The following is a 21,272-nucleotide window of genomic DNA, read 5'->3' as shown; positions in this document are numbered from 1 at the left end:
TGAGAATATTTATGTTTAATTGACGAGGTTACTTCTGATAACATGGTCACAGTACAAAAATATGTATGCATTCTAGGTACGGGAGGCCCTTGCTGGCCCAATCCAAAATTGGAAACCAGTCATTGAATCCTTTGTACAAGCCAAACCATCAGTTTAAATAAGCAAGCAGAATAATATTTACCATGTTTTTATTAATATCATGGTCAAACACAAACATGTCAAGGAGGTATTTAACCTTCTATCTCTGGTGTATGATGGAATAATAATGTCTGTGCTATTGATTCCAATGCTGAGATGTGCGTGTGTGTCTGTGTTGTTCATTCCTTGTCTCCAGACCATCTCGTTTCCTCTTGATTCTCTATGAGAGGCTCAGATGAGGAGTTGTGCTGGGGCAGCTGGGGCTGTTCGTAAAGTACCTCACCCTCAGAGGCTGTTGAGAGGAGACGGGAGACGGGGGGGGGGGGGGGGGGGGGCTGGGAGAAACAGCACTGAATAAACAGACTGACTTCATCCCAAATGCCTCCTTTAGTGCACTGCTTTAAGCGCTGGTCAAAATTAGTGCACTAAATAAGGAATAGGGTGCCATTTAGAACTCTTCCAGAGAAAAACCAAAGAGAAGGGAGGCCGAGGGGGGCTCAGGGGTTCCTATAGCCTGAGGTAGTTCTGACACAGAACTGAACAGCAGGGGGGACAGGCTGCTGTATGTCTGTATGCCAGATCACCCTCCCACACAGGACCCAGGGACCCCGTTTGTGTGCTGGACTGTGTATCACATTAGAGTTAGAGACATGAAGGCATTATTTAAATCCACAATGTATTATTGAGGACCCAGATATTTTCAAGGCGTTGCTTAGTCTTAAATGAACCACACATGCAGACACAGAAAAGACAGACACTCACAGGCCAGGAGTTTCCTGCTAGGAATGTTAACAAGAGAGAGACAGAGGGTGTTATACCACAGAGTAGCAGGGAACATGAGTCTCAAATGGCAACCACATTCCCTACATTTGTACAACTTTTGAACAGAGTCCTCCGGTCAAAAGTAGTACACTATACAGGGAATAGCTTGCCATTTGGGATGCAGCATTATGTATACAGAAAGGTTTGTGTCTGACAATACAGTAATCTGAACCTTGATGCTCAGTCTAGATTTATTTTTAAATCACAGAGACCAGACAATTTCAGAACAAAGTTCAATTGAGCTGCCTAGTTTCAGTGCCATTCTACAGGCAAACGTGTTTTGTCTCGTCTATATGTTTAAATTGGACTGAGCTTATGGTGTGTGTACCTGCGGAAGCTCCGCAAGGACGCAGTCCATGGCCCACATGTCGACGCCCACCCCATGCATCCTGGCACTGAACAACTCTGGAGAACCACGCCACCTGAGAGAGAGAGCAAACATTGTATCAAACACAGTGAGTGACACATGAAATGCAATTTTAAAAAATATTAATAAATGGACAATAAAGACTTTGAAATGGAGTTTGAGAGTGACACCTACAGGTGACTGACTACCTGGTGAGTGTAGACTGTAGGGCTGCCGAGAGTTTTACTCAAACAAAAATCAGACAGCTTCAGCAGCCCATTCTTATCCAGCAGCAGGTTATTGGGTTTCAGATCGTACACAGCGTTTACTGTGGAGAAATATACAGTTGAAGTCGGAAGTTTACATACACCTTAGCCAAAAACATATAAACTCAGTTTTTTTAATCCTAGTAGAAATTCCCTGTCTTAGGTCAGTTAGGATCACCACTTTAGAGAATTATTTATTTCAGCTTTTATTTCTTTCATCACATTCCCAGTGGGTCAGAAGTTTACATACACTCAATTAGTATTTGGTAGCATTGCCTTTACATTTTTTAACTTGGGTCTAACGTTTCGGTAGCCTTCCACAAGCTTCCCACAATAAGCTGGGTGAATGTTGGCCCATTCCTCCTGACAGAGCTGGTGTAACCGAGTCAGGTTTGTAGGCCTCCTTGCTCGCACATGATTTTTTCAGTTCTGCCCACAAATGTTCTATGGTATTGAGGTCAGGGCTTTGTGATGGCCACTCCAAAACCTTGATTTTCTTGTCCTTAAGCCATTTTGCCACAACTTTGGAAGAATTCTTGGGGTCATTGTTCATTTAGAAGGCCCATTTGCAACCAAGCTTTAACTTCCTGACTTTGGTGTGAGAAGTCTCAATACATTCACATAATTTTCCTCCCTCATGTCATCTATTTTGTGAAGTGCACCAGTCCATCCTGCAGCAAAGCACCCCCACAACATGATGCTTCACGGTTGGGATGATGTTCTTCGGCTTGCAAGCATCTCCCTTTTCACTCCAAACAAAACAATGGTCATTATGGCTAAAGAGTTTTATTTTTGTTTCATCAGAGCAGAGAACATTTCTCCAAAAAGTACGATCTTTGTCCCCATGTGCAGTTGCAAACCGTAGTCTGGCCTTTTTATGGCGGGTGTTGAGCAGTGGCTTCTTCTTTGCTGAGCGGCCTTTCAGGTTATGTCGATATAGGGCTAGTTTTACTGTGGATCTAAATACTTTTGTACCCGTTTCCTCCAGCATCTTCACAAGGTCCTTTGCGGTTGATCTGGGATTGATTTGCACTTTTCACACCTAAGTACGTTCATCTCTAGGAGACAGAACGTGTCTCCTTCCTGAGCGGTATGACGGCTGCGTGGTCCCAGGGTGTTTATACTTGCGTACTATTGTTTGTACAGATGAACGCGGTACCTTCAGGCATTTGGAAATTGCTCCCAAGGATGAACCATACTTGTGGAGGTCTACAATATTTTTTCTGGGGTCTTGGCTGATTTCTTTTGATTTTCCCATGATGTCAAGCAAAGAGGAACTGAGTTTGAAGGTAGGCCTTGAAATACATCCACAGGTACACCTCCAATTGACTCAAATTATGTCAATTAGCCTATCAGAAGCTTCTAAAGCATGACAGAATTTTCTGGAATTTTCCAAGCTGTTTAAAGGCACAGTCAACTTAGTGTTTGTAAACTTCTGACCCACTAGAAATGTGATACAGTGAATTATAAGTGAAATAATCTGTCTGTAAACAGTTGTTGGAAAAATGACTTGTGTTATGCACAAAGTAGGTGCCCTAACCGACTCGTTAAAACTATAGTTTTTTAACAAGACATTTGTGGAGTGGTTGAAAAACAAGTTAATGAATCCAACCTAAGTGTATGTAAACTTCCGACTTCAATTGTAATTGATTTATAACAAACGTACATTTGTTAATTTACATAAAATACAATTACAAATATAATTTCTGAAGTGGAGACGAGTCTATCACGCCTAACTTTACCTGACACAAGCACCTATGAGAAGGTGTGTATTGTATGACAGTGTGTGGTGCATGTACTCCAGGCCCAGTAGAGTCATCACTATGAAGCCTTTGATGTTGGCTGGAGTCAGCACCAGAATGGTATCTTTAATCACCACCTAGAACACAGGAGAGAGTTAGACCAGGGGTGTCAGCCAGTCTCTCAATAGTCTACCTTTTCTTAACTCCAAGGCTGAAGGTCCACATACAACAAATCACCTCTCAGGAAAGCACAAGCACAAGAGAATTTCAGCTCAACATCTCTATGTAGACACAGGCTATCGAATCCTCCTCGTATTTCAGTCTTCTGTGTCTGAGCTATTTATCTGTCTGTCTATGATTTGATAATTGCCATTAGATCATCCTGAGAGCTACGGAGAGGGTGGTATTGATTATTTAGGAGCAGCTACCACTCCTTAATTATGGCTCTAAGGGGGTCTGTTTTCCTACTCTCTAACTGAGTTTGATGTATTGGCAGTGAAACTGGGCACTCATCTGGAGCCATCTGGCAGACACAGACTCATAAATCCAGAGCAAAAGGGAGAGAGAGAAATAGGGATGGGCAGAGAGAGCGAGAGGGACAGAGTGAGGCAGAGACACAGACAGACAGATCCCCCAGGACCAGAGCTGGCCCTACAGAACCCCTGAGAGAGAGAGATAGAAGCAAACTAATACCATAGCTCTCAGGCTGCTCCCTCTCTCTGGGAACCAGCCAGTCTTTGATGTTCGGTATGACTGAACCCATATCTGTGCCTCAAGGAGGACATCACAGAGAGCTAACAGAATGAACAGAGTACTAGTCTATAAAGGGACCCTCTTGCATATCCAACAGAACCTTCATACTTTGAATTAACCCATGAATCCCAAGCACTGGATGGAGTATCCCTCTAGTGGCCTCTAGTGCCCAAGGTCACTTTTAGACTAAAGCTGTGAACATCAGCATTTACTGGGGCCAGTTTCCTGGACAGAGATTAATCCTAGTCTTGGAGTAAAAAGCCATTTGGTGGAGTTTTTCCTTTGAGCAAGCTTTTTTTAGTCCAGCACTAGATTTAATCAGGGTCTGGGAAACTGACCCATATGGCCAAAACCTACAGCTCAGTTTTACCTCCAGGTCTGTGTCCATAAAGTCAAACACCAAGCTGATGTTGAATTTATGCCCAAATACATCAAGGAGCTGAGAAATAGACACACAATGGACACACATTGATGTAAGTGTAGGGACATATGATATTGTGCTTTCTTTGAGAACATGACATAATTTCACAGTAAAGGTGATGGTGATCAAGATAATTAGTATTGTTCATAAAGGATGCTTTGGTTGGGAATAATATCCAAATGAGCTCTAAATTATCATTAATGCAACTGATGATGAAACTGATGCAAAGCTCAACCAGGAACGCATGAATATTACTTCTGACAGTTTCAATTTAAACAGTAGGAGTTTAGTTAGATTCTTACCCCGATAATGTTTGGGTGACTTAACTCCTACAGCAGTTTAATCTCTCGACAAACTTGAGACAAATATACGGAATCAAATTTCATGGGGTGGTTTCCCAGACAAAGATGAAGCCTTTTCAACGGAGATTCTCCACAGCTTGCTTTTTAGTCCAGGACTAGTTTTAATCTGTGTCTGGGAAACTACTCCCATACATAGTTTTAACCTAAACCATTCTGAAGCTCCTGTACTGGGATCCACAGACACTCCTTCTCAACAATGACATTTTTAGATAGATGAGTTTATTAGTCATATGCACAGGGTCGCAGATATAATTGCAGGGTACAGTGAAATTCTTAAACTCTGAGCTCTAACAGTGCAGGTCCATAAGAGAAGTGTATAAAACAATAATAATAAAAATATATACATATTTACAACTGGGGGGGCGGGGCGGGGGCAGGTGGTGGCTATTCAGCAGTGTGATGATCTGGGGGTAGAAGTTATTGGCCAGTCTCACAGTTTTTGCCATGATGCTCCTATACTAGACGTGGGGAGAACATACTGTGTCTCGGGGGGGCTGAGGTCTTTGATGATCTTCTTGGCCTTCCTGCAACACCTGGTGTTGTAGGTGTCCTGGAGGGCAGGCTGTGTGCACCCATTGATGGGTTCAGCTGATCTGTAGAGCCTTGCAGTCAGCGGTGGTGGAGTTGCTGTACCAGGCTGTGATGCAGCCCGACAGTATGCTCTTGATGGTGCTCCTGTAGAACACGGAGGGCCTGCAGGGCCAGGCCGCTCTTGCACATTCTTCTGCCATCTCTATGGCGGCTCTGTTGATGAGGGTGTGCCCAGCCTGGTTCCTCCTGAAGTCCAAAATCAGCTCCTTTGTTTTGCTGACGTTTAGGGAAAGGTGGTTTTTCCTGGCACCACACCGCCAGAGTGTGGCGCCTACCTCCTCTATGTAGGTCTTCTTGTCATTGTTTGTAATCAGGACTACTAGTGTCGCATCGTCAGAAAACTTGATGTTGGAACTTTGAGAGGCTACGCAGTCGTGGGAATACAGGGACTTTGGCAAAGAATAGTCTACAAAACTTAGTCCACTCTGTTCATAACAGAATCTAGTTTTGGGAACAGAAAACTGTACTGTGATCAAATGTTTCATCAATGAGAAAATGTGCTAAATGTCGGCCAAAATCCATCTCCTCCCACTGCCGCCACTGGGCTTCCTCTCATAACCATGGTGAGTGGAAATGCCAACCGGATGCTTCAGGTGCATACATCCAGTGAAACATCTGGCTCAATGTTCTGTGGTTATACTTCCCAGGTTTTACCCACATGGGCATGTGTTAGGCCTACACAAAAACCTTAAAGGAAAAACAGGTGCTCCTGGCAATTACTTTGAAACATTCCTCACAGACTTTAGAGACATGCTCTTACCTTCTTGATGGCAACTATCGTGTCGTTGGTATAGTCTTGTACACAGTGGCAAAGTGGGAAGGCAGGAAGAACAACCATATTCGTTGGTAAGTAAAACAGAGAGAAACACTAGCACCAACTTTAAAAGTGACAAACAGATACATGCAGCTAGCTAACTTATCAACAAACCGAAATAACCTTAGCGTTGCTAGATAATTACTCTCATTTTGAAGGTGTTGCCTTTGTAGCAACCAGCTAAACCATTAATTGTCCTAACTAGTAATCAAGCTTTTCTCTTAATCTATACAGCGCTAACCTTAACAAAACGGCTCATACGAAAAACCCAACAATGGCAATATTATCATGTTTCTCATTACCTAACCATCTCCCAGAGAATCGAGTTTTTCATATATTTTTTCTCTGGACTTTACGCCAAGCGCCACGATTTCAAACTGTAATTTATCCAACTTCCGGCTTTGTTCGTATTTCCGGGTGAAAGGATCTACGTGTTGAGGGTTATGATTTCTGAACAACAGCGCCATCTGTTGATTACTGTAAACCTGAATCTTATATGGATGTGATTATAATCTAACCTTCAAAACAAAGAGCAACGACAGGTTGGTTGGTCGATATGTTATGTCCGTTTGTCAAATTGAGAAAAGCATGTATTTGTAATATGGCAAATTATTTGATGAATGTATATTTTGTAATGACTGTTTTATACAAAAATGGCTATGTTGAAGGCTACAATTGATGATCATATTTTTTTCCTACATGTATTTATGTTATACTGCTTTAGTCTATTCATTACTTAAAACAGTTGGTGCCAGTCACAGCTATCAGGCTTTTTTTACTCACTCTTTCTAAATATTTGACAGGGATCCCCGAGACATGTCTCTTTCAGATTTGAAACCTGTGTGATATATGCACCAGTGAACACACACAGCTCCATGGCTTCTTTCAGCTCAGTCATATACTGTATATGCATCAGTGAACACATCTCCAGTCTCAAAATTTCATCTTCTACATCCCATCCCAGAGGATTAGACATGGGCCTGCCCCTCTGACCCTCACAAAGATAGATTGACATACCACCCCCCCCCCCCCCCCCCCCCCCCCCCTCTCCACACACACACCCTTCATGTTTATGTAGAGCTTTGTGAAATATGCTGCCTCTAGCTCCCCCTTATATGGGCTCTCTCTCTCTCACTCTCTCTCTCTCTCAGACACTCAAATTCATGCAGACTCCTTGGTCCTTATGTATGCATATAGTTGCCTCATGTTAAAGCTACATGACAGACATGAATGACAGGAGCATATGTGCTCAAGCAGCTGGGATGGGGTGGGGGAGGAAAGAAAGAGAAAGGAAGAAGAGAAGGAGAGGAAATAAAGAGACTAGAGAGAAAGTGATGCATGGCGGATGTAGAGAGGGAGAGGAGAGGAGGAAAAAGTGAAAAGTACCAGAACATCAGCATCTGCTGCTACACCCAGATATAATAGCTAGAATGGTGCTGGAGGGAATAGCAGCCATTTTACGGACTCTTGATCAATTGTGCTATTTTGTGTGTGCTTTTTGACCGAAAAAAGCTTCTGGACGTCAGAACAGCGATCACTAACCTCGATTTGGATGAGGATTTCTACTTCAATGAGTCGGTGGCAAAGGACATACTGCTCATCACGAACCAGGCCAGGCCCAAATCCCCGACCTTCGAAAAAGGATGAAGTGGCGTTATAGAGGTCGGCGTGCGGGATACCTGACGAGACTACGTCGGACTATGAGACTATTGACGAATGGGCAATCACTGGAGAATAAACTGGGACCTATCATGGTCCCAACATACCAACACAGTCGTGAAAAGGGCACGACAACGCCTCTTCCCCCTCAGGAGGCTGAAAAGATTTGGCATGTGCCCTAAAATCCTCAAAAAAGTTATACAGCTGCATTATTGAGCGCATCTTGACTGGTATGACAACTGCTTGACATCCGACCGTAAGGCACTACAGGGGGTAGTGCGTGCGGCCCAGTACATCACTGGGGACGAGCTCCCTGACATCTAGGACCTCTATACCAGGAGGCGTCAGGGGAAGGCCTGTAAAAATGGTCAAAGACTCCAGCCACCCAAGTCAGATTGTTCTCTCTGCTACCGCACGGCAAGCAGTACCGGAGCGCCAAGTCTGGGACCAAAAGGCTCCTGAACAACTTCTACCCCAAACCATAAGACTGCTGAACAGTTACTTCCCAGACACAATCCGTCAATTTAAGCTATAGATATCTCTTTGTTTGTATGGGCTGCATCCGCATCCACCTATGTCAACCTTCCGCATCTGCGGTGGAAGGTGGCCGAGCTACAGCGGTGTTTATCAGACCGCTGACAACATGGAAATCAGTCCTCTGACAAAAATGTCAGGAGCATCCGAAAGGTTTGGCAAACTAATGGAACAACTCTATGTAAAGATGAGACTCTCATGAACATGATGCTGTTCTCTGTTTTGCTCCACGACCCCCACAAGTGTCACAGAACTCATCTGAAGGTAACCCATACAAATGAATGAAAGTATGGAGGTAGTTTTGTGCCAACAAAAATAAGGGGTTAAATAAAAAAAAACTCAAAAACAACATTTCCTGAGCTTTCTTATATATCATAGATATAGGACATACACTTAAAAACCATATTCCTTATGATTCATTTTTTTTACTGTCTCATGCCATTTATGAATGTGTTATTCAATGTGTTTCTATAGGCTATAGTAGTAGAGCCCAAATCAATATTTTATCAAATCATTTTTTAATACATTACCGGTCAAAAGTTTGAGGTCACTTGGAAATGTCCTTGTTTTTGAAAGAAAGCACATATTTTGTCCATTAAAAATAGCATCATATTGATCAGAAATACAGTGTAGACATTGTTAATGTTGTAAATGACTATTGTAGCTGGAAATGGCTGATTTTTTTAATGGAATATCTACATAGGCGTACAGAGACCCATTATTAGCAACCATCACTCCTGTGTTCCAATGGCACGTTGTGTTACCTAATTTAAGTTTACTGAACTGCAGTGTATATTTTTTTGATACCTAAAGGGTTCCTAAAATGTAATATCAAAGAGCTAAATGATCCATGGGTTTGGTCATTTGTAAATCTAAATTGAATAAATGATGATAGATACATAGGAAGTTTCTGCATGAGTGCTTTGTAAATGACCACAAGAAAATGCCACTCTCTCCTTACATACAAAGAGGCCCAACTCACTTTTTGATACAAAACACAATGGTGAGTTCTGTAACCATCACCAGTAATAAACCTAAGGGCAAAATGGAAAACACTATATAGTGGTTTAAGTGTAGATTCTGCTGCATGCATATAGATAATATCCCCAAAATCTAAAATAGACATAAAAGTGGCATGGACAATTTCCTTCCTATTAACATAAGTCAGACATGATTTGTTTCTGTAAAATAAATCAACTTCAACTTCTTCACCAGCTCAGTGACATGTTTTTTAAATGACAGTTTGTCATCAAGCCAGATGTGAAAAGGCTTTGCCAACCGATGGAGCAATTGAGTACAACACGGTATCATCAGCATACACATTAATATATATATATATATATATATATATATATATATATATATATATATATTTTTTTTTACAGCATTACCAATGTTATTTATATAGATTGTAAACAGTAGTGGGCCAAGTATCGAACCTTGGCAGCCCTTTATGTAACTCAACGAACTCAGATTTGACCCCATCTACCCTGATGGCCTGAGGTTTGTCATTGAGATAACTATGAAACCATCGGCAAGCATCAGTACCCAACTCTATGGAGGATAACTTATTCAACAGAAGAACATGGTCTACACTAACAAAAGCTTTTGACAAGTTTACAAACATGGCAGCACAATTCTTTCTGTCCTCTAAGGCATTTACAACAAGCATGGTAGCTGTAGTGGTGCTATGTTTAGGTCTGAATTTGGTTTGTTTAGCATTAAGAATACCATTCATAGATAGAAAATAATGTTGCTGTTTGTTGACCAATGGTTCTAGTATTTTCGCAAGACAAGGGAGTCTGGAAATGGGTTGATAATGATCAAGATCACTAGTATCCCCACCCTTAAGCAGCGGTAGCACACAAGCTGCTTTCCACACTTTTAGAATATTTCCTGATACTAAAGTTAAATAAAAAATGCATGTTACTGAGCCAGCAATAAGGGGAGCTGCATATTTAAGCAAACACGGGTCCAAATTGTCAGCCCCTAATGACTTATTGGTGTTAACAGATAATAAGACAGCAAGAACTTCTGTTTCTGTGAGTTGACAAAAAGAAAAACCCTGACTACCATTTCCCAAGTCACGTGAGGTTGACTGATCATCCATCAAGGCAACTGGAGGCTGTATGTGGGAATTACAGTCAACTGACTGGCTATGACCAGTGTGAGCACCATTTCTTTCAAATAGGAAACCAGCTGAGATAAAAAGCTGACCAGTATTTATGCTGCAGTAGTTTATGTGTCGGGGGGCTAGGGTCAGTTTGTTATATCTGGAGTACTTCTCCTGTCCTATTCGGTGTCCTGTGTGAATCTAAGTGTGCGTTCTCTAATTCTCTCCTTCTCTCTTTCTCTCTCTCGGAGGACCTGAGCCCTAGGACCATGCCCCAGGACTACCTGACATGATTACTCCTTGCTGTCCCCAGTCCACCTGGCTGTGCTGCTGCTCCAGTTTCAACTGTTCTGCCTTATTATTATTCGACCATGCTGATCATTTATGAACATTTGAACATCTTGGCCATGTTCTGTTATAATCTCCACCCGGCACAGCCAGAAGAGGACTGGCCACCCCACATAGCCTGGTTCCTCTCTAGGTTTCTTCCTAGGTTTTGGCCTTTCTAGGGAGTTTTTCCTAGCCACCGTGCTTCTTCACCTGCATTGCTTGCTGTTTGGGGTTTTAGGCTGGGTTTCTGTACAGCACTTTGAGATATCAGCTGATGTACGAAGGGCTATATAAAATACATTTGATTGATTGATTGACTAAAAGCATCACCAATGTTAACTTGTATCGACCTCTGAATGCTCGGATATGAAAAGCCAACTGATATTTACTCCTGAGGTTCTGACCTGTTGCACCCTCTACAACCAGTATCATTATTATTTGACCCTGCTGGTCATCTATGGATGTTTGAACATCTTGAAGAACAATGGCCTTAATGGCCATGTACTCTTATCAACTCCACCCGGCACAGCCAGAAGAGGACTGGCCACCCCTCAAAGCCTGGTTCCTCTCTAAGTTTCTTCCTAAGTTCCTGCTCTTCTAGGGAGTTTTTCCTAGCTACCATGCTTCTACATCTGCTGATGTAAAAAGGGCTTTATAAATAAATTTGATTGATTAATTGATTTGATTTGATTGAAAGGTCTACACACATCTAAAATGATAACTCAAAGGAGCAATGAAGAAACGAAATAGAAAAATTAAGCATTGTGATTGATTTATCTAATTTGATTGATCAATTTCATTTTGACAGTCTTAAACCACAAAGAGTATCAAAAGAATTGGAAATTGCTAACTCTTTTCCTTTTTGTCACAATTCATGCGATCACAACAAGGAACTGAAATGGAAAACATGAGAAATTATTTGTCATTAAAGCATTTACATTATTTTCTTAAATGTGTCAGTGTTGTACTGGAAATTAGTACCATAGAAATTAAATATCAAACACACTTAGCAGACATTATGCATACTCAATCATGAAAATGATAATGAAATAGATTTTTTTTTGCATTTCAATTTGAATTTTGTCACATTTCGCAAACATGTTATTGATTTAGAATGTAACCATTTGCATTTCCAATTGAGGTTTGGCAGCTAAATGCTTCCATAGAGGTGATGTGATCTTTGACTAGCCTCTTGAAGCACTTCATGATGACGGAAGTGAGTGCTACGGGGTCCATGTGCTTATGGATAATTCATATTTCCTTTCGGCAAGGCCAAACATGAGGAAATTAAATGTTTTATCATTCAGTTTAGTTACTTCCTAGGCAAGTCAGTTAAGAACAAATTCTTATTTTCAATGACAGCGTAGGAACAGTGGGTTAACTGCCTGTTCAGGGGCAGAACGACAGATTTGTACCTTGTCAGCTCAGGGATATGAACTTGCAACCTTTCGGTTACAACGCTCTAACCACTAGGCTACCCTGCCGCCCCATAAAGGCCTGAGCTAGAGAGAGATTGAAAATGTATCTCTAGCTCTCTTTTTGTAATCCGTGAATCTGTGTTTGAAATTCACTACTCGATTGACGGACCTTACAAATAATTGTATGTGTGGGGTTCAGAGATGGGGTAGTCAGTCAAAAATCATGTTAACCACTATGATTGAACACAGAATGAGTCCATGCAACTTATTATGTGATTTGTTAAGCACATTTTTACACCTGAACTTATTTAGGCTTGCCAAAACAAAGGGGTTATTGCAAGTGTTTCAAATGTTCTACAAACAGAATTCCACTTTGACATTATGGGGTGTTGTGTTTAGATCATTTGCTCACATTGTATATAGACTTGTTTCTACTGTATTATTGACTGTATGTTTGTTTTACTCCATGTGTAACTCTGTGTCGTTGTATCTGTCGAACTGCTTTGCTTTATCTTGGCCAGGTCGCAATTGTAAATGAGAACTTGTTCTCAACTTGCCTACCTGGTTAAATAAAGGTAAAATAAATAAAAATAAATAAAAAATCAGTGACACAACCTCTAAATGGAATCCATTTTAAATTCAGGATGTAACACAACAACATGTGTAAAAAGTTAAGGGTTGGTGAAGGCTTTCTGGAGGCACTGCGGGTATTTTGTATGCATTGTCAATGTTATACAACCTCATGGCAAACCCTACAGCATGTAAAATGTGTTCAAAGGCCTGATGCACAGTGCATTTGGAAAGTATTCAGACCCCTTGACTTTTTCCACATTTTGTTAAGTTACATCCTTATTCTAAAATGGAATAAATAAATTAAATCCCCTCAACAATCTACACACAATACCCAATAATGACAAAGCAAAAATATGTTTTTAGAAATGTTTGCAAATGTTTTTTTTTAAAACTGGAATTATCTCATTTACACTGGGGCGCAACTTTCACTGAGGAGAGCAACCAGAGCTCTATGAACACAAATTAATTTTCATGATTAGCTAGCTAGCTTATCAACATATATTAGCTGATGTTAATTGTCATGATCCAGTTTGTGTCGGATAGAATGCAGATTTCGTGGAATGCTAAGGCGATGAAGTAGCAGTTTCTGGAGCATAGAAGGCAAGTGTCAACATCTGACATGTGTCAACCATTAATGTTAGCACTAAGCTAGCTAGCTAGTTACAGTTCACAGGAGCCAACATTTATCACATAAATGTAGATTACAAATGAATTTGGGTCATAAAATGGGGAAGTGAAAACGAAATACATTAACCTGCCAATAGCATACAGACAAGATTCATTTTATTCGGCCTAATGTTAGTCTTGCCTGCCACCCGGTCTAACATGATGCCACTACCGTGTCTGCCGCGATGCCACTACCGTGTCTGCCGCATCGGCCATGATGGTTCTAACGATGAACTTAGCCTTATGATGCTTTTGGGAAATTGGGCCCTGGAGCCTAAATAATCAACCCTGCTACTCACTATTAAACATGCCCCTTTCAAGAGACTCAGAGTCAAAAAACAAACTAACCCATGGTACACTCCTGTACACTCAGACCTAATTTTGAAAGGAAATCAAGCCTGGGGCCAAGGCTAGAAACTGTCTAGTTAGCTGATTGGCAGCTATTTAGGCAATTGAGAAATAGGTGCACTGACTTGGTTAAACAGGCCAAATCAAACTACTTCCTTAGCACTAAGACAGACTCTGTTAGTGATCCCTCTAAATTCGGGGGAAAAAAAACATTAATTCACTGAAGCAGGGTAATTGTGGGGCAGCAAGTAGCCTAGAGGGTAAAGTGTTGGACTAGTAACCGAAAGGTTGCAAGATCGAATCCCCAAGTTGACAAGGTAAAAATCTGTCGTTCTACCCCTGAACAAGGCAGTTAACCCACTGTTCCTAGGCCATCATTGAAAATAAGAATGTGTTCTTAACTGACTTGCCTAGTTAAATAAAATGGTGAATTTGAATTGAATTTGCATATCTTCATCATATTTGCACATGCAAGTAATTACCTTCCATGTCACTAGTAGTAGTGAAGTGTGATTTCCTCTCCCTAACTGGCTTGCTTGCTGCATTATCATTCAGTTAAGTCAAGGTACCCCCGACCATAGATCCTCAGGATCAGTATCGACCCTTGACCAGTGATCATCGGGATCAACGTGGACTGCCAGTGACAACCAGAGAGGACGAGATTGATGAGCTCATTGAAGCAGTCAGGAAGATGGAAGGTTCCTACAGTCCACCCGACCACCATCACCAGTAGTTACCTGGACACTGAGCGTCTCAGTCAGTCCTTCAACAGTTCTCTCCTCTTACATCTGAAAGATGTCTTAGAGGGGGAGAACAGGGACCTGTGAAACCAAGCTGCCAAGCAATTAACAACATCATCTCAGAGATCGTCATAACCTATGTAACATCGTCAGTAGGCTACAGTAACCTATGTAACATCATCAGTAGGCAACAGTAACCTATGTAACATCGTCAGTAGGCAACAGTAACCTATGCAACGTCGTCAGTAGGCTATAGTAACCTATGTGACTTCATCAGTAGGCTACAGTAACCTATGTAACATCGTCAGTAGGCTACAGTAACCTATGTAACGTTGTCAGTCGGCTACAGTAACCTATGTAACGTTGTCAGTCGGCTACAGTAACCTATGTAACGTTGTCAGTCGGCTACAGTAACCTATGTAACGTTGTCAGTCGGCTACAGTAACCTATGTAACGTTGTCAGTCGGCTACAGTAACCTATGCTTCAGAGGGGAGGGGCAGGTAGTCTTCACACATGCACACCCACTGGCAAAGATTTCCGGCTAGCAGGCAGACGCTGGAATAAGTTTCTAAGTGACAGAGTAAGGGCTTTGCATATGTGCTTTGTTGTGATTTTTGAGGGACCAGAAAAAATGCCTGGTACATAAAATAACCGTATTAACCGTATCCCATGCTTTTAAAATAACAGTTCTGTTCGGAACAGTACAAATCACTTTTGTTTTCGGTTTGGGTTCTGTTCCTCAAATAATGTCATTATTTGGTTCCAACCATTGATCTCTACGCACCCCAAGATTGTGCATATAGTTAGAATGCCTGACGACAGCTCCTCAGTCAATCACCCTACCTTTCTGACCAATTTGTTATTAAAAAAATTATTTCACCTTTATTTAACCAGGTAGGCCAGTTGAGAACAAGTTCTCATTTACAACTGCAACCTGGCCAAGATAAAGCAAAGCAGTGCGACAAAAACAACAACACAGAGTTACACATGGGATAAACAAACGTACATCAAAAACACATTAGAAAAATCTATGTACAGTGTATGCAAATGTAGTAAGGTTGGGGGGTAAGGCAATAAATAGAACATAGTGGCGAAATAATTACAATTTAGCATTAACACTGGAGTGACGCATGTGCAGATGATGATGTGAAAGTAGAGATACTGGGGTGAAAAAGAGCAACAACAAAAAATTAATAAAATGGGGATGAGGTAGTTGGGTGTGCTATTTACAGATGGGCTGTGTACAGGTACAGTAATCGGTAAGCTGCTCTGACAGCTGATGCTTAAAGATAGTGAGGGAGAAATAAGTCTCCAGCTTCAGGGATTTTTGCAATTCGTTCCAGTCATTGGCAGCAGAGAACTGGAAGGAAAGGCGGCCAAAAGAAGTGTTGGCTTTGAGGATGACTAGTGAAATATACCTGCTAGAGCGCGTGCTACGGGTGGGTGTTGAAATGGAGATCAGCGAGCTGAGATAAGGCGAGGCTTTACCTAGCAAAGACTTATAGATGACCTGGAGCCAGTGGGTTTGGCGCCGAAAATGTAGCGAGGGCCAGCCAACGAGAGCATACAGGTTGCAGTGGTGGGTAGTATATGGGGCTTTGGTGACAAAACAGATGGCACTGTGATAGACTACATCTAATTTGCTGAGTAGAGTGTCGGAGGCAATTTTGAAAATAACATCGCTGAAGTCAAGGATCGGTAGGATAGTCAGTTTTACGAGGGTATGTTTGGCAGCATGGGTGAAGAAGGCTTTGTTGCGAAATAGGAAGCCGATTCTAGATTTAATTTAGGATTGGAGATGCTTAATGTGAGTCTGGAAGATGAGTTTACAGTCCAACCAGACACCTAGGTATTTGAAGTTGTCCACATATTCTAGGTCAGAACCGTCCAGAGTAGTGATGCTAGGCTGGTGGGCAGCAATCGGTTGAAGAGCATGCATTTAGTTTTATTAGTATTTAAGAGCAGTTGGAGGCCACGGAAGGAGTGTTGTATGGCATTGAAGCTTGTTTGGAGGTTTGCAAACACAGTGTCCAATGAAGGGCCAGATGTATACAGAATGGTGTCGTCTGCGTAGAGGTGGATCAGAGAATCACCAGCAGCAAGAGCGATATCATTGACATATACAGAGAAAAGAGTAGGCCAGAGAATTGAACCCTGTGGCACCCCCATAGAGACTGCCAGAGGTCCAGACAACAGGCCCTCCGATTTGACACACTGAACTCTATCTGAGAAGTAGTTGGTGAACCAGGCGAGTCAGTCATTTGAGAAACCAATGCTATTGAGTCTGCCGATAAGAATGCGAGGATTGACAGAGTCGAAAGCCTTGGCCAGGTCGATGAAGACGGCTGCACAGTACTGTCTTTTATCTATGGCGGTTATGATTGCTCTTTGTAAGTTCCGCCTCCAGCCAGTGAGTTGAGGTATTTGACATATTGTTGCATATTATAATATGTCTATTTCTACCGTTGTAGAACCACTATCTACAGTTATTCATTGATGTCAGAGTGGTGTGTGTGTGTGTCAAATCAAATCAAATTGTATTTGTCACAGGAAGGTCAGGTGGTGATACAGCCCGACAGGATGCTCTCGATTGTGCATCTGTAAAAGTTTGTGTGTGTGTGTGACTCCTTCTTGTCAATTAAACACCCTTACCTGGACATTCTGACCCCTCATTGTTCTGGACGGACATTCTGTAGTGGTTACTACCGGCTTAATACCAGCACCTAAGTTTTCCCCTATTTTTAATGGTCCTTCTACAAACCTAGCCATATTTTTCATACATAATGGCTTTCCATCACTGTATAAGATGAGGGAGGTGTGTGTTTATTTAGTCTGTTTCTTAGAAGGAAAGTAAAAACAGAGTAGAAAGACATATTTTAGTCCATCACACACACACACACACACACACACACACACACACACACACACACACACACACACACACACACACACACACACACACACACACACACACACACACACACACACACACACACACACACTCAGACAAACAAACAAACAAACACTCTCTGTCTGGGACTAAAGCAGCCATTTCCCTGGCCTAATGAGACAGATCATGTCTGAGAGGTAAATACCAACAATGACAAGGAATAAGCCAGGAATAAATAACAACAGCAAATGCTGGCTTCACTAAAACAAAGACATGAATGTGTCTCAGTAGTCTCAGTCTGGACTCCCTGCTGTGTCCGTCAAATAGAAGATATAATTCACCCATCCCCCTCGGTGTTTACTGCTATAACATTACAGTTTTTAACAATCATTTTGGCACTAATTTCAGACCCTTGTAGTCCTTTTTCAAAACTCTAGACACAAAACTCAAAACGGTCATCACTTGTAACACAGGCTGTCCAATGTTCAAAACATTGCAGTGTGCATTCATATCTTTAAAGAAACCTTGCACTTGCAGAATCATTGGGTCAAATAACTAATTTATCATGAAATACCATAGGAACATTCATTTAGATCACCCACACACAAGATACCGATAGTTCCACTGTGTAGTTGTTCATACAATCATAAAATATTGTAGTACGAAATATGTGATGCATGTTTCATTATGCTACCACACGTAAATGCATCACTGTAAAAAGACTAGTAGAGAGAATACTACAGACACAGTGGAATCATTGAACAAAATATTACATTTATTGATTAAATACAATAAAATCACATAATAGGTTTCTTTGAATCAAAGCAAAAATAATTAGCTACAAAAAAAGAAAAAACTGTTAATGGTCAACTGCAGTGTTCCTCACCTGGCTTACTGTAAAACATCACTGCAGTGTTCCTCACCTGGCTTACTGTAAAACATCACTGCAGTGTTCCTCACCTGACTTACTGTAAAACATCACTGCAGTGTTCCTCACCTGGCTACTGTAAAACATCACTGCAGTGTTCCTCACCTGGCTACTGTAAAACATCACTGCAGTTTCTCACCTGGCTACTGTAAAACATCACTGCAGTGTTCCTCACCTGGCTTACTGTAAAACATCACTGCAGTGTTCCTCACCTGGCTTACTGTAAAACATCACTGCAGTGTTCCTCACCTGGCTTACTGTAAAACATCACTGCAGTGTTCCTCACCTGGCTTACTGTAAAACATCACTGCAGTGTTCCTCACCTGGTTTACTGTAAAACATCACTGCAGTGTTCCTCACCTGGCTTACTGTAAAACATCACTGCAGTGTTCCTCACCTGGCTTACTGTAAAACATCACTGCAGTGTTCCTCACCTGGCTTACTGTAAAACATCACTGCAGTGTTCCTCACCTGGCTTACTGTAAAACATCACTGCAGTGTTCCTCACCTGGCTTACTGTAAAACATCACTGCAGTGTTCCTCACCTGGCTTACTGTAAAACATCACTGCAGTGTTCCTCACCTGGCTTACTGTAAAAAGCAAAACAAAAGATGAATTACTACTTCTATATTTCCATCAACCCTGTTTTGTGGATTTGGCCACAGGTTCTCATCCACATCACAATGAATGTTTTCATTAGCCAAACATCTAGGGAAGAATCTTCGGGCCTGACACTGGTCTGCTGTGATGTCATTGCATGCGTCATCCATGGCCTGGAGAAGGGTGGCTTGTTCGTGAGGGCGCCTATTATATACCTTCCACCTCCATGTGGAGAAAAATTCCTCAATCAGGTTAAGGAAAGGAGAGTATGGGGGTAAGCACAGGGTGGTAAATTGTGGATGGGCCTGAAAACATGCTTGCACCATTTGAGCATGGTGAAACCTGACATTATCCCACACAATGACATAGGTCACGCCATCAGCTCTACAGACCTGATTTAGCTCATCAAAGACGGTTACATTCGAACAGCGAATCATGTGGCTGCCTGCAACTCAAAATATAGAGTATATAGAGTAGAGAGCTTTAGATGTTGTTCGACCAAACATTAGAATGGACAAGATGCGTAACCTAAGCAACTTTGACCGTGGTATGATTGTTGATGCCACACATGGTGATTCCAGCATCTCAGAAACAGCTGCCTTCCTGGGATTTTTATGCACTACAGTCTCTAGAGTTTACAGAGAATAGTGCGATAAACAAAACACATTCAGTGAGCGGCAGTTCTGTGGGCAAAAACCACCTTGTTAATGAGAGAGGTCAGAAGACTCATTCAAGCTAACAGAAAGGCCACAAACATTCAAATAACAGCTGTTTAAAATAGTGGTGTGCAGAAGGGCATCTCTTAACGTACAACACCATGAATAATTCAGGCTGTTGTGGAGGCAAAAGTACTAGATAAGTGTACCTAATAAAGTGGCCGGTGAGTGTACAGTAATGTCAAATCTGAAAACATGGTCTGGAAAAGTGGTACATGGTACCATAGAAACACTGTCTGATAAAGAATGATGATGAAATATTACATCCATAGATAATGTAGTCCAATTGGTTTATGTTCCACGGTAATTGGTGTCAATGGATCTCGTTATCCTGAAACTTTCATGATCTAAACATGGAATATCATTTGTCAACTTCCGTAAAACTATGCATTATGAGTAACGCAACAGTTAATTATCATTTTGAGCAGTTGTATCAATTGATAGTTAGATCATTGTAATGAAATGAATAGACAGTCATTTCAGATGTAATGTGTGAATAGACAGTCATTTCAGATGTAATGTGTGAATAGACAGTCATTTCAGATGTAATGTGTGAATAGACAGTCATTTCAGATGTAATGTGTGAATAGACAGTCATTTCAGATGTAATGTGTGAATAGACAGTCATTTCAGATGTAATGTGTGAATAGACAGTCATCTCAGATGTAATGTGTGAATAGACAGTCATTTCAGATGTAATGTGTGAATAGACAGTCATCTCAGATGTAATGTGTGAATAGACAGTCATTTCAGATGTAATGTGTGAATTGCATTTTGAAATGGTAATACTTTGATGTTTTAAGATGTCATTTTGAACAGGTGATTTTAGTACAATGAACAAATGATCTTAGCTTTATGTGTATTGTATCCAAGCAATTGGAAAAAGTGTTAGAGTTTTGAAAAATTTGCATTTTGATCATTGGTTGTAAGTTTTGTGTCTAGAGTTTTGAAAAATGACATCAAGGTTCCGAAATGAGTGCCAAAGTGATTGTAAAAAACGGTATTATCATCATGTTTATATTTTCTCTGTATGAACCTGCCATGCACTGCGGCCATTAGTGTGGTTGTCATGTCAGACTGTTAGTGTGTGTGTTTGTGTGTGATATTGAGACGTGTGTGTTTGTGTGGGCATGTGCGTGCGTGTGCGAGTGCGTATGTGTGTGTGTGTGACTCTGACTGAAACACAAGCACATGATACCACAATAATAACTCCCTCTGACAGCCTGTCATCAGAGTGAGGGGGACAACTGTGACACTACACCTGCCGCACACTCAAACATTACAATAACCATACTGTGGCATCCTGTTCAGGATTGATTATTGTAACTACATGGTTTACCCACTTCAGATATAACACGATCCAAGCAACGGTTAGCAGTGGTGGGCCTACTGTAGCCTAGTATGTATACACAAACTTACAATTACACAAGTTGTAATCATAACTACAGATATGTATCTGAACTCCAGATATAACTGTCAATTGTAATTAGACTGAGTAATA

At 41.4% G+C, this 21,272-nt stretch overlaps 1 long non-coding RNA gene across 3 annotated transcripts; it reads right to left on the bottom strand.

The window, feature by feature from the left end:
* Positions 1-171: 171 nt before the first annotated feature.
* LOC110536153 lies at positions 172-6,666 on the bottom strand. 3 transcript variants are annotated; one of them, XR_002475374.2, is made up of 6 exons: positions 6,558-6,666; positions 6,202-6,236; positions 3,315-3,451; positions 1,516-1,634; positions 1,289-1,382; positions 172-430 (listed from the first exon to the last, which is right to left on the bottom strand). It is a non-coding gene; the product is annotated as an uncharacterized LOC110536153 (long non-coding RNA). The 3 variants fall into 3 exon arrangements; XR_002475373.2 differs by lacking the exon at positions 172-430 and having other exon boundaries at positions 1,138-1,382; XR_002475375.2 differs by lacking the exons at positions 172-430; positions 6,202-6,236 and having other exon boundaries at positions 1,138-1,382; positions 6,558-6,657.
* Positions 6,667-21,272: the final 14,606 nt, after the last annotated feature.

The sequence above is a fragment of the Oncorhynchus mykiss genome, chromosome 11 (genome assembly GCF_013265735.2).
Source record: "Oncorhynchus mykiss isolate Arlee chromosome 11, USDA_OmykA_1.1, whole genome shotgun sequence".
Lineage (NCBI taxonomy): Eukaryota > Metazoa > Chordata > Actinopteri > Salmoniformes > Salmonidae > Oncorhynchus > Oncorhynchus mykiss.
This window is presented reverse-complemented; position numbering and strand designations above follow the sequence as displayed.